We start from the raw sequence: 13,853 nt of genomic DNA, 5'->3' as shown, positions 1-13,853 counted from the left end.
AGGAGGGTTTAACAAAGATCTAGAAGAACTGAAGAACAAACAGACAGAGATGAACAACACAATAAATGAAATGAAAAATACACTAGAAGGAATCAATAACAGAATAACTGAGGCAGAAGAACAAGTAGTGAGCTGGAGGACAGAATGGTGGAAATAATTGCTGCACAACAGAATACAGAAAAATGAAAAGAAATGAGGACAGTCTCAGAGACCTCTGGGACAACATTAAAGACACAAACAGTTGAATTATAGGGGTCCCAGAAGAAGAAGAGAAAGAGTCTGAGAAAATATTTAAAGAAATTATAGTCGAAAACTTCCCTAACATGGGAAAGGAAATAGCCACCTAAGTCGAGGAAGTGCAGAGTCCCATACAGGATAAACCCAAGGAGAAACACACCGAGACACATATTAATCAAACTAACAAAAATTCAATTCAAAGAAAAAATATTAAAAGCAGCAAGGGAAAAGCAACAAATAACATACAAGGGAATCCCCATAAGGTTATCAAGCTGATTTTTCAGCATGAACTCTGCAAGCTAGAAAGGAGTGGCAGGATATACTTAAAGTGATGAAGGAGAAAAACCTACAACCAAGATTACTCTACCCAGCAAGGATCTCATTCAGATTCAATGGAGAAATCAAAAGCTTTACAGACAAGCAAAAGCTAAGAGAATTCAGTACCACCAAACCATATTTACAACAAATGCTAAAGGAACTTCTCTAGGTGGGAAACACAAGAGAAGAAAAAGACCCACAAAAACAAACCCAAAACAATTAAGAAAATGGTGATAGGAACATACATATCAATAATAACCTTGAATGTAAATGGATTAAATGCCCCAACCAAAACACACAGACTGGCTGAATGGATACAAAAACAATACCCATACATATGCTGTCTACAACAGACGCACTTCAGACCTAGGGACACATACAGACTGAAAGTGAGGGGATGGAAAAAAGATATTCCACACAAATGGAAATTAAAGGAAAGCTGGAGTAGTAATACTCATATCAGATAAAATACACTTTAAAATAAAGACAGTTACAAGAGATAAGGAACGACACTAGATAACAATCATATACAAGATATAACAAGATATATATATCTTGTTATATATCATATAACAAGATATAACAATTATAAATATTTATGCACCCAACATAGGAGTACCACAACATATAAGGCAAATGCTAACAATCATAAAAGGAGAAATCGACAGTAACACAATAATAGTAGGGGACTTCAACACCCCACTTACACCAATGGACAGATCATCCAAAAAGAAAATAAGGAAACACAAGCTTTAAATGACACAACAGACCAGATAGACTTAACTGATATTTATAGGACATCCACCTGAAAGTGGCAGAATACGCTTTCTTCTCAAGTGCACAGAGAACATTCTCCAGGATAGATCACAACTTGGGTCACAAATCAAGCCTCAGTATATTTAAGAAAACTGAAATCATATCAAGCATCTTTTCTAACCACAATGCTATGAGATTAAAAATAAAGGGGAAAAAAACCTGTAAAAAACACAAATACACGGGGGCTAAACAGTGCACTACTAAGTAACCAAGAGATAACCAAAGAAACCAAAGAAGAAATAAACAAACAAACAAAATACACAGAAACAAATGACAATGAAAACACGATGACCCAAAACCTATGGGATGCAGAAAAAGCGGTTCTAAGAGGGAAGTTTATAGCAATTCATTCTCACCTCAAGAAATAAGAAAAATCTCAAATAAACAATCTAAGCTTACACCTAAAGCAACTAGAGAAAGAAGAACAAAGAAAACCCAAAGTCAGTAGAAGGAAAGAAATCATAAAGATCAGAGCAGAAATAAATGAAAAAGAAATGAAGGCAACGATAGCAAAGATCAGTAGAACTGAAAGCTGGTTCTTTGAAAAGATAAACAAAATTGATAAACCTTTAGCCAGACTCATCAAGAAAAAAAGGGAGAGGACATAAACCAATAAAATTAGAAATGAAAAAGGAGAAATCACAACTGACACCACAGAAATACAAAGAACTGTAAGAGACTGCTATACGCCAATAAAACGGACAACCTCAAAGAAACTGACAAATTCTTGGAAAGGTACAATTTTCCAAGACTGAACCAGGAAAAATTAGAAAATATAAACAGACATATAGCAAGTAATGAAATTGAAACTGTAATTAAAAATCTTCCAACAAAGTTCAGGCAGATGGCTTCACAGGTGAATTCTATCAAACATTAGAGAAGAGCTAACACTTATCCTTCTCAAACTCTTAGAAAACATTGCAGAGGGCGGAACACTCCCAAATTCGTTCTACGAGGCCACCATCACACTGATACCAAAACCAGACAAAGGTATCACAAAAAAAGAAAATTACAGACCAATATCACTGATGAACATAGACGCAAAAATCCTCAACAAAATACTAGCAAACAGAATCCAACAACATATTAAAAGGATTATACACCACGATTAACTGGGATTTATCCCAGGAATGCAAGGATTCTTCAATATATGCAAATCAGTCAATGTGATACACCACATTAACAAATTAAACAAAAAACACATGATCTCAATAGAGTGGAAAAAGCTTTTGACAAAATTCAACCCCCATTTATGATAAAAACTCTCCAGAACATGGGCACAGAGGGAACCTACCTCAACATAATAAAGACCATATATGACAAATCCACAGCAAACTTCATTCTCAATGGTGAAAAACTGAAAGGAAATCTTAGAGGAAATCTCTAAGATCAGGAACAAGACAAGGATGTCCACTCTCGCCACTCTTATTCAACATAGTTTTGGAAGTCCTAGCCATGGCAATTAGAGAAGAAAAAGAAATAAAAGGAATACAAATTGGAAAAGAAGAAGTAAAACTGTCACTGTTTGCTGATGGCATGATACTATACCTAGGAAATCCTAAAGATGCCACCAGAAAACGATGAGAACAAATCAATGAATTTGGTAAGGTTGCAGGGCGCAAAATTAACATGCAGAAATCTCCTGCATTCCTACATACTATGAGAAATTAAGGAAACAATCCCATTTACCATCGTAACAAAAAGAATAAAATACCTAGGAATAAACCTACCTAAGGATGCAAAAGACCTGTACTCAGAAACTATAAAACACTGATGAAAGAAATCAAAGGTGACACAAACAGATGGAGAAACAGACCATGTTCTTGGATTGGAAGCATCAATATTGTGAAAATGACTATACTACCCAAAGCAATCTACAAAGTCAGTGCAATCCCTATCAAATTACCAATGGCATTCTTCACAGAATTAGAGCAAAAATTTTTACAATTTGTATGGAAATAAAAAACACCCGAAGAGCCAAAGCAATCTTGAGAAAGAAAAACAGAGCTGGAGGAATCAGGCTCCCAGACTTCAGACTATACTACAAAGCTACAGTAATCAAGACAGTATGTTACTGGCACAAAAACAGAAATATATGGGACTTCCCTGGTAGTGCAGTGGGTAAGAATCCGCCTGCCAATGCAGGGGACACAGGTTCGATCCCTAGTCCAGGAAGAGCCCCCATGCCGCAGAGCAACTAAGCCCATGCGCCACACCTACTGAGCCTGCACTCTAGAGCCTGTGAGCCACTACTACTCAGCCCATGCACCACAACTACTGAAGCCCACGAACTCTCGGCCCGCGTGCCGCAACTACTAAGCCCACGTGCTGCTACTGAAGCCCACATGCCTAAAACCTGTGCTCCGCAACAAGAGAAGCCACCACAATGAGAAGCCTGCACACCACAATGAAGGGTAGCCCCGCTCGCCACAACTAGAGAAACCCACACACAGCAATGAAGACCCAACGCAGCCAAAAATAATAACTAAAATTATTTTTTTTAAAAACGGAAATATAGACCAATGGTACAAGAGAAAGCCCAGAGATAAACCCATGCACCTATCGTCACTTCACTTATGGCAAAGGAGGCAAGAACATACAATGGAGAAAGAACAGTCTCTTCAATAGGTGTTTCTGGAAAAACTGGACAGCTACACGTAAAAGAATGAAATTAGAACACCCCCAAATACCATACACAGAAATAAACTCAAAATGGATTAAAGACCTAAATGTAAGACTGGACACTACAAAACTCTTAGAGGAAAACACAGGAAGAACATTCTTTGACATAAATTACAGCAAGATCTTTTTTGACCACCTCCTAGAGTAATGAAAATAAAAATAAACAAATGGGACCTAATTAAACTTCAAAGCTTCTGCACAGCAAAGGAAACCATAAACAAAACGAGAAGACAACCCTCAGAATGGGAGAAAACATTTGCAAGCAAAGCAACCGACAAGGGATTAATCTCCAAAATATACAAACAGCTCATGCAGCTCAATATCAAGAAAACAAACAACCCAATTAAAAAATGGGTTTAAGACCTAAATAGACATTTCACCAAAGAAGAGATACAGATGGCCAAGAGGCACATGAAAAGCTGCTCAACATCACTAATTATTAGAGAAATGCAAATCAAAACTGCAATGAGGTATCACCTCACACCAGTCAGAATGGCCATCATCAAAAAATCTACCAACAATAAATGCTGGAGAGGGTGTGGAGTAAAGGGAACCCTCCTGCAGTACTGGTGTGAATGTAAATTGATACAGTCACTATGGAGAACAGTATGGAGCTTCCTTAAAAAACTAAAAATAGAACTACCGTATGACCCAGCAATCCCACTGCTGGGCATATACCCTAAGAAAACCATAATTCAAAAAGAGTCATGTACCAAAATGTTCATTGCAGCTCTATTTACAATAGCCCAGAGATGGAAACAACCTAAGTGTCCATCATCAGATGAATGGATAAAGAAGATGTGGCACATATATACAATGGAATATTACTCAGCCATAAAAAGAAGCAAAATTGAGCTATTTGCAATGAGGTGGATGGACCTAGAGTCTGTCATCCAGAGTGAAGTAAGTCAGAAAGAGAAAGACAAACACCGTATGCTAACGCATATACATGCAATTTAAGAAAAAAAAAATGTCATGAAGAACCTAGGGGTAAGACAGGAATAAAGACACAGACCGACTGAAGAATGGACTTGAGGATATGGGGAGGGGGAAGCGTAAGCTGTGACAAAGCGAGAGAGTGGCATGGACGTATATACACTACCAAACATAAAATAGATAGCTAGTGGGAAGCAGCCGCATAGCACAGGGAGATCAGCTGGGTGCTTTGTGACCACCTAGAGGGGTGGGATAGGGAGTGTGGGAGGGAGGGAGACACAAGAGGGAAGAAATATGGGAACATATGTATATGTATAACTGATTCACTTTGATATAAACCAGAAACTAACACACCATTGTAAACCAATTATACTCCGAAAAAGATGTTTTAAAAAAAACTAAAAATAGAACTACCGTATGACCCAGCAATCCCACTGCTGGGCATATACCCTGAGAAAACCATAATTCAAAAAGAGACATGTACCACAATATTCACTGCAGCACTATTTACAATAGCCAGGACATGGAAACAACCTAAATGTCCATCAACAGATGAATGGATAAAGAAGATGTGGTACACATATACAATGGAATATTACTCAGCCATAAAAAGGAACGAAATTGGGTCATTTGTAGAGATGTTGATGGATCTAGAGTCTGTCACACAGAGTGAAGCCAGAAACTGAAAAAAATATATCATATATTAACGCATATATGTGGAACCTAGAAAAATGGTACAGATGAACTTATTTGCAGGGAAGGAATAGAGAGGTAGACGGAGACATAGAGAATGGACATGTGGACACAGGGCAGGAAGGGGATGGTCGGATGAATTGAGAGATTAGGATGGGCATATATACACTACCATGCGTAAAATAGATAACTAGTGGGAACAAGCTATACAACACAGGAAGCACAACCCGGTGCTCTCTGACCACCTAGTTGGGTGGGATGGGGTGGGAAGAGGGAGGTCAAAGAGGGAGGGAATATAGGTATACATATAGCTGATTCACTGCATTGTACAGCAGAAACTAACCCAACATTGTAAAGCAATTATACGCCAATAAAAAAAATTTTTTTTAGTTGTATGAGACTAGTCACACTGAAAAAAGCCAGACTGCAATGAACACAAATGTTACCTGATGGAACAAACTATGCATTACAGAAAAAACCAGCAAAAACAAACCTACGAGTTCATTTTTTAGAATTATCAAACACAGATTATACAGTAACCATGTTTAATATGTTTAAAATAATTTTTAAAGTGTAAAAATATCTCCACAGAACAGAAAATTTAAATTCATGATGTAAAATATTCACAAGACATTTATATGAAGTAAATATACAGTAGCTGAAAAAAATTTTTTTCTTGGTTTCTTGGTACTACAGGTTTTTTTTTTTTTTTTTTTTGAGTTACGCAGGCCTTTCAGGGTCTAAGAAGGATACTCTGCCCACATGGAGAAAGAGGGGGAAGAGAGGAGAGTGAATATTGCTGAACAGTCATCAAACCATCACATACAGCTCTCCTTCTCTCATTATCTTTTTTGACATGGTCCTTAAATATATATATATATATATATATATATATATATATATTCTATATATATGTGTAGATATATATTCTTTACATATACTCTTTACATATATATATTCTTTACATATATATATTCTTTACATATATATATTCTTTACATATATATATTTCATATATTTTTTTTTTCAGATTCTTTTCCATTATAGGTTGTTATAAGACATTGAATATAGTTCCGTTACTCTACAGTAGGTCCTTGTTTATCTGTTTTATATACAGCAGCATGTATCTGTTAATCCCGAACTCCTAATTTATCCCTCTTCCCGCTTTCCCACTTGATAACCATAAGTTTTTCTGTCTGTGAGTCTGTTTCTGTTTTGTAAATAAGCTCATTTGTATCACATTTTAAGATTCCACATATAAGTGATATCATATGCTATTTGTCCTTCTCTGACTCACTCCACACTAGTGTGATATCTTTACATCCATCCATGTTGCTGTAAATGGCATTATTTCATGTTTTTATGGCTGAGTAATATTCCATTGTACATATATACCACACCTTCTTTATCCATTCATCTGTTGATGGATACTTAGGTTGCTTCCACGTATTGGCTATTGTAAATAGTACTGCAATGAATACTGCGGTGCATGTATCTTTTCTAAGTATGGTTTTCTCCGGATATATGCCCCAGGAGTGGGATTGCTGGATCATATGGTAGCTCTATTTTTAGTTTTTCAAGGAACTTCCATACTGTTCTCCATAGTGGCTTCACCAATTTACATTCCCACCAACAGTGTAGGAGGGTTCCCTTTTCCCTCCACCCTCTCCAGCATTCATTCTTTGTAGATTTTTTGATGATGGCCATTCTGGCAGGTGTGAGGTGATAGACACCTCACTGTAGTTTTGATTTGCATTTTCTAATAATTAGCAATGTTGAGCATTTTTCATATGCCTGTTGGCCATCTGTATGTCTTCTTTGGAGAAATGTCTATTTAGGTCTTCTGCCCATTTTTTGATTGGGTTGTTGTTTTGTTATTGAGCTGTATGAGCTGTTTGTATATTTTGGAAATTAAGCCCTTGTCAGTTGCTTCGTTTGCAAATATGGTGGTATGTGGGATCTTAGTTTCCCAACCAGGGCACGCCCCCTGCATTGGAAGCATGGATTCTTAACCACTGGAATGCCAGGGAAATCCCTGAAAATGTTTTATATCTTGATCTGGATACACACACACACACACACACACACACACACACACACACACACGCTCCGTGGCATATGGGATCTTCCCAGGCCAGGACTCGAACCCGTGTCCCCTGCATTTGCAGGCGGATTCTTAACCACTGCGCCACCAGGGAAGCTCCATTCTAACTTTTAAATCTCAAATATAACTCAATCAAATTCAATAGAGCAAAACAAATCTAGAATTTTAAACGATTAACTATACCGTAGTTCTGTGTAGAATTCATAGATGATCAAAAGTAGACAGATTTAAAATCCTCTCCCCAATATTTTCAGTGTACGTATAAAATGTCCATCACATTGAATGAAACACCACAACATCAACTGCATTACACCTTTCATTTGCCCTGTGTGTATAATTAAATTCAATAAAATATAAAACTACAATGAAATCTTTCTACATTAGCAGATCACCCTCAAACAACTTGACCAACACATGACTTGTCTAGCCAAGACAACCTATCTTTCACAAATCAATCCTCCCCTCTTCTCTCCCCATAATACTCCATAAGCAGCAACAACTAGAGAGAAATAAAATATCTAGTAATAAAGAATCAAAAGTCCCTGCTATACATTCAGGGAATTCAAATGAAAACCTGATAGTAATCTTAAATATAACACTATTTACATTCAGGGAAAAGAAAGAAACAAGATACATACCTTTTCTATCAAGAGATATTTCAGATGGCAAAAAGTTTCAGGTGGAAGAGAATATTAGATTATGATTTAAATAGTAATTCCTCGCCCCACCTGGCCGCCAGAGCCAAGCCCAGGGTCCCGCCACGGAGCCCCACTCGCTCGCTGACTCGGGCCTGGAGCCGCCGGCCGCACGCCTCTGAGCCCCTCGGCGTTTTTAGAATATGAAAACAAGCCTGGACAACCTAGCAGGCCACCCTCACCAAAGCAGAATGTGAGGAAGAATATTGACTTTGGGCCTCTCTCCACCATCACACTCATCCTGGAAGACAGACCAGCAAATCTCTCAGCAAAGCCAGCTGAAGAAGCTCAGTAACACACGCAACAGTATGAAGAAATGGTGGTTCAGGCCAAAAAATGAGAGTTGAAAGCAGCCCAGAGAAGGAAAAAGCAGCTGGAAGAAAGACGCAGATTAGAAGAAAGTATTGGAAATGCCATCCTCATTTGGAATAATGAGATTTTGCCTAACCAGGAAACAATGCGGTACTCTAGGAAAAGTTAGAGATTGATGGTGGCAGGGAATTCCTCCCAGTGTGAGAGGCAAAGTCTGGAGCTTAGCCATTGGCAATGAGTTAAACATCACCCAGGAGCTCTTTGACATCTGTCTTGCCCAAGCCAAGGAGCAGGGGTTGTCCTTTAGTATGGGAGGCTCTGAAGTAGAGAATGAAGATGCTGGTTTTTCAGCAGCAGACAGAGAAGCCAGTCTGGAGTTTATTAAACTAGACATTTCCAGAACATTCCCTAATCTCTGCATTTTCCAGCAAGGTGGCCCGTATCACAACATGTTGCACAGTATTTTGGAGCTTACACTTGTTACCGACTGGATGTGGGTTATGTTCAGGGCATGGCCTTCATAGCAGCCGTGTTGATCTTGAACTTACTGTAGATGCCTTCATTGCTTTTTCTAATCTTTTGAATAAACCCTGTCAGATGGCTTTTTTCCAAGTGGACCATGGCCTTATGTTGACTTATTCTTCTGCATTTGAGGTATTTGTTGAAGAAAATTTGCCAAAATTATTTGCTCATGGGCTTCCCTGGTGGCGCAGGCTGATGCAGGGGACACGGGTTCGTGCCCCGGTCCGGGAAGATCCCACATGCCACAGAGCGGCTGGGCCCGTGAGCCACGGCCGCTGAGCCTGCGCGTCCGGAGCCTGTGCTCTGCAACGGGAGAGGCCACAACACTGAGAGGCCCGCGTACCGCAAATAAATAAATAAACAACAAAATTATTTGCTCAAGAAAAACAACTTAACTCCAAACATCTACCTAATTGATTGGAGACAAAAGGCTTACTTCTAGAAGGTAAAGTCCGAACGTCATCTGAAACAAGGCTCAGTCCCTTAAATAAAGCCGATTTGTCTGCACCATACACAAATCTTGGGAGCAAGCCTTTGGGACTCTCGGCGTTTCTTGCTTCTGTCCCAAACCCTGAGACTGTTCCGACGCCACTGAATTCTCGCCGGGAACAAGGTTTTGGAGGTGAGAGCTCATAGCTGAGGCCACAAGCGCTGGTGTCACTGTGGAATAGTACACACATCAGGCCATGAAGTGGCTGCTGGCGGGGGTGCTGGGCTGACCTGTCTAGCTGTGCCAGGTAGGAGTGTTTGGGGCCTGCCTTAAAGGCCACCTTAATTTAACCAAAAAATGATTTCTCCACAACATGAACACTCAACTCTTGCATAGGCTGTCCCTCTGCACCCCTGTTGGTGCACCTGTGCTGTAATTTGACGGTGAGCCCTGACCTCGCAGACTCCCAGGCCTGGGGCCCGTGACCCTTGGGGAGGGGGTGTTAGGAGAGGATCACATGGGACCAGAGTCTTCAGCTTCTACCTTATCTATTTTAGGCCCCCAAGTTAGATTCTTATGATTCCAGGCTAAAGGGAAGTTTGGAAAACACTGTCTTAGAATAGTGTCTTTTAAACTTTTTTCACCCTGACTTGCAAAAGGAAATACATTTTATGTTGTGACCCCCCTGCAAAAACAATAGTAATTCCTCATTTCATTTTAAAGGATACAAACCATTACATGTTATATGGTGATAAGATTTAACTACTCACTATTCACCGAGTAAAATTTGACTCATCTAGATCCAGCACCTATAAAATATATTATAAACTGACATGATGTGTATATAGCATATTACTTTCCCTGGTCATTTAATTGAGCTCTTGTCCTCCTGTTCTACAGGCAAGGAATTTCTTCCAGGTCTCACAACACTACCTTACAAATTTAGGTTACTGCTCACAAAAGGACAGTGGACATCATTGAAAATCTCAGAGTAAAAAGCTCTGAAAACACTTTCCTCCATAAAAGCAATGAGAACACTAGCAAAAACTGTCAAAACCAACTTTCTCAAAATACTAGAAATTAACCAAAGACTTGCAGCCATCTAGGGAATGATTATTCAAGGAAAAGAGCTGAATCTCAGTAAGAACAATGAGCTTTGTGGCATTTTAATTTCCCTGTGCTCATCTGCCCATCCCCAGGTACACAGGAATCTTGAAAAACAACAGCCACAACCAAGTCTGGCAGTCCAAGAAGTTGGAGTTCCCAGAGAAGGGTCATTACTGGACATGAAAGACTTCACATGTAAGGCTGTCATTATTGAACTTACTCAGAGCTCACTAGTACAAAAAGTGGTCTCCCCCCAAGACAATCTATCAAAACCAACCAGAGACAGTTGTTGAACATAACTCTTAAAACTCAACAATAAAAAAAGGAACCCATTAATAGACAGGAAAAAGATCTTAACAGATATCTCACCAAAGAAAATAAACAGATGGAATAAAAGCATATGAGAAGATGCTTAACAACATATGCATTAGGGAATTGCAAATGAAAACAATTAGAAATCACTATACACCTATAAGAATGGCAAAAATCCAAAACATTAATAATACCAAATGCTGGTGTAGATGTGGAGCAACAGGAACTTTCATTCGTTGCTGGTAGAAATGCAAAATGGTACAGCAACTTTGGAAGATACTTTGGCAGTTTTTCTTTTTACAAAACTAAAATACTCTTACCATAAGACCCAGCAATTGTGCTCCTTGATATTTACCCAAAGGAGCTGAAAACTCACATCCACACAAAGCCTGCACATGGATGCTCATAGCAGCTTGATTCACAATTGCCAAAACTTGGAAGCAAGCAAGATGCTCTTCAGCAGATGGACAAATGAACTGTGGTACATCAATACAATGAAATTTTATTCAAGGCTTAAATGAAATGTCTTTTCATAGCATGACAGCTCATGTTGAAACCTTAAATGCATATTACTAAGTGAAAGAAACCAATGTGAAAAGGCTACATACTATATGATTTCAACCATACGATATTCTGCAGAGGTAAAACTATGAAGACAATAAAAAGATCAGAAGTTGCCAGAGGTTGGGGGATGGGGTGAGAGGGATGAATCAACAGAGCACAGAGGATTTTTAGGGCAGTAAAACTATTCTGTATGATACTAAAATGGTGAATAAATGTCATTATCCTTGGGTCAAAACCCATGAAATACAAAACGCCAAGAGTAAACACCAGGACTTCCCTGGCAGTCCAATGGTTAAGACTTCACATTCCAATGCAGGGGGTGTGGATTTGATCCCTGGTCAGGAAGCTAAGATCCCACATGCCTCCTGGCCAAAAAAACAAAACATAAAATAGAAGCAATATTGTAACAAATACAATAAAGACTTTAAAAACGGTCCATATCAAAAATAACTTAAAAAAAAATAAAGAGTGAACACAAACTGTAAACTATGAACTTTGAGTGATAAAGATGTGTCAATGTAGGTTCATCAATCAAAGCAAATATACTCTGGGTGCAGGATGTTGACAGTGAGGAGGCTGTGCATATGTGGAAACACAGGGTATATGGAAACACTCTGTGTTCCACTCAGTTAATAATACCAAACAATTAAGGAATAAGTAGCATTAACTCCTCACAGACTTTTTTTTTAAAATAAAAAGGAAGAAACACTTTCCATCTCACTTTATGACACCAACAATACCAAAATCATACAAAGCCACTACAGGGGAAAAGAAAATTAGAGAACCATAATATTCTCCCAAAATTAGACATAAACATTCTTAACAAAACATTAGGAAATCTGACTTGGCAATATAAAAATAATTATAGTAATAAAAACACATAATAATGGAGTTAATTCCAACTATGCAAAGTAGGCTTCACAGTTAAAAATCAACGTAATTCTCCATATTAATGGAATAAAGAAGAAAATCGTATGATAACCTCAACTGATACAAAAAACCACTCAGCAGAATTCAACATCTCTTAGTGATGAAAACTCTCAGCATAATAGGGAATGAAATGGGATTTCCTCAACCTGATGAAGAACAACTATGAAAAAGCTGTAGCTTTCATCATACTTAATGGAAACAGACTGAACATTTCATCCCCAAGACCAGGAATAAGGCAAAGATGTACCGTCACTTCTATTAAACATCATATTGGAGGTCCAAGATGATGCAATAAAGGTAGATAGATAAACACATACATATTGGAAGGAAAGAAGTAAAACATCTCAGATAAATTTTTTTTTTCTTTTTTGTGGTAAATGGGCCTCTCACTGTTGCGGCCTCTCCCGTTGCAGAGCACAGGCTCTGTACATGCAGGCTCAGCAGCCATGACTCACGGGCCTAGCCGCTCCGCGGGATGTGGGATCTTCCCGGACCGGGGCACGAACCCGTGTCCCCTGCATCGGCAGGCAGACTCTCAACCACTGCACCACCAGGGAAACCCGAAAGCACTCTTAAATACTAGCAATTAGCAAAAAATTTAAGGAAAACAAAATTTACAATATTATCAAGAAATTTGAACTCTGGGATGAATTTAACAAAATTTCTGCAAGACCTATACAAGAAAAACTACAAAACACTACTGAGAGAATTTAAAAATGATGCAAACAAATGAAAGAAGATACCACATGACTGAAAAACTCATATTTCTTACTAATTACCAACTTATTGGTCTAACACAGATTCAGGGTACTCTCAAACAGGTTTTTGTAGAAGTTGACAAGTTGTTTCTAAAACTTACAAGGGAAAGGGCCAACAATCACAAAGATGTCTTAGAGAAACATAAAAAAGCTAAAAGAGTGACACTGAAAGGATCTAGATGGTGGAGTAGAAGGACATGCTTTCACTCCGTCTTGTGAGAACACCACAATCACAACTAACTGCTGAACAATCATCGACAGGAAGACACTGGAACTCACGAAAAAAGATACCCCACATCCAAAGACAAGGAGAAGCCATGGTAAGATGGCAGGAGGGGCGCAATCACAGTAAGATCAAAACCCGTAACTGATGGCTGAGTGACTCACAAACTGGAGAACACTTAGACCACAGAAGTCCACCCACTGGAGAGAAGGTC

At 38.7% G+C, this 13,853-nt stretch overlaps 1 pseudogene; it reads left to right on the top strand.

Moving 5' to 3' along the window:
* The first annotated feature begins 8,623 nt into the window (after window positions 1-8,623).
* On the top strand, window positions 8,624-9,757 carry LOC103073327 (TBC1 domain family member 14 pseudogene; annotated as a pseudogene).
* The last annotated feature ends 4,096 nt before the right edge of the window (window positions 9,758-13,853 follow it).

Source organism: Lipotes vexillifer, unplaced genomic scaffold (assembly GCF_000442215.2).
Source record: "Lipotes vexillifer unplaced genomic scaffold, Lipotes_vexillifer_v1.1 scaffold70, whole genome shotgun sequence".
NCBI lineage: Eukaryota > Metazoa > Chordata > Mammalia > Artiodactyla > Lipotidae > Lipotes > Lipotes vexillifer.
This window is presented reverse-complemented; position numbering and strand designations above follow the sequence as displayed.